The following is a 1,375-nucleotide window of genomic DNA, read 5'->3' as shown; positions in this document are numbered from 1 at the left end:
TCTGAAGCGTTGGGGAAGAAATTGAAGAATAATAACCCATGTTTTGAATTCCTTTTCTTCGTCCATGGGAAGTTTACATTGTTGCAGCAAGGGACAGTATCGATAAAGACAAAAGTGAAACGCTATTAGGTAAAGTGGCACATTAATACAATACAAAAATGAATATTCAAAGTAAAAGAGATAGTAGCAGATCAGAATATCATGTTTTGAGCCTTATAATTAAGACAGTTTATTGAAAATAAACAGAAACCATGTGTTGCTTCCCTATGCCTGTAGAAAAAATATAATCTATTATAATCTGAGCTGTTGGTGCAAGAAATCCGAGGAATAATATCTATTTTAGAATCAGATATTCTTTATTTGTCCCACATTAAAAGACATAAAGACAAAAATTAAGTCAAGTGGAAAGTGCACAATATTCAAAGATCAGAATATCATGTTGTGGGCCTTATAATTATGACAGTTTATTAAATATCACACATATGACACAGATGACTATGCCAGTTGAAAAATATTATTTGCTACGAGGTTTGAGGTACTAACATGAAATAAGAAACCAACTAAATGGATTACATTAGATCTTTTTTGTATTGAACAGGTGAGCAAACTCCCCTCTGCTTATTAAAAGGTGCACACTGAGTGTAAGTGGGTTTATCCAGCCACTCCATCCCTAGTTAGGCAGGGAAATCAAGCACAACAACAAAACTTCCGTTCTCCCTCTAAATCTCCCGACCCTCTTTCACAAATCTCCAGCCCCTCCATTCCTTTCACTCCAATGGGACTCTACGGAGAGCCTTTGTGCTCCTCAGATCAGGCTGTGTCCACTACTCCCACTCCTTTCAATGGGGAGTAAGAGGACTGCTAAGGGCTGGAACGACAGTGTTACCCATGCAAGCAGAACATCCCTCTCTTTTTGTGCAGCGGGCTGGTGGGGGGGCGGTGGGGAGGATGCGGTCAGTCTGCTCCGGGATAATGGAGGGCCGGGCAGCTGCCTGTGGAACAACAAAGGGACTAGTCTCCTGTTAGTCCTGTTTACTTTAGTGTTGTTTCTATGCGTGTCCGGGTACCTGAAAGGGCGCATGGATGAAAATGTGCGTGATGGGCCTGTATTGAGACGTGTCAGCTCTGCAGGGCCTGCGTTCAGGGTTCGATACAGCGGGAGAAATACTGCCCTTTATTATGGCTTTATTTACCTCCTGATTTAAAACCACACTGTGTCTATGTATATAATATAACCCTTTACTCATGATGTGTAAACGTGCCATTTTGGAGAGCAGGATATAAAACTAAAAGTGCGTAAATCGACTTTGTTTTTATTTTAAAATTCCTTTTTAAATAACAGATAAGATGGAGCTTTATTTATAGGGAAATTCAG

Source organism: Gymnodraco acuticeps, unplaced genomic scaffold (assembly GCF_902827175.1).
Source record: "Gymnodraco acuticeps unplaced genomic scaffold, fGymAcu1.1, whole genome shotgun sequence".
Lineage (NCBI taxonomy): Eukaryota > Metazoa > Chordata > Actinopteri > Perciformes > Bathydraconidae > Gymnodraco > Gymnodraco acuticeps.
Note: the sequence above shows the minus strand (reverse complement) of the source record.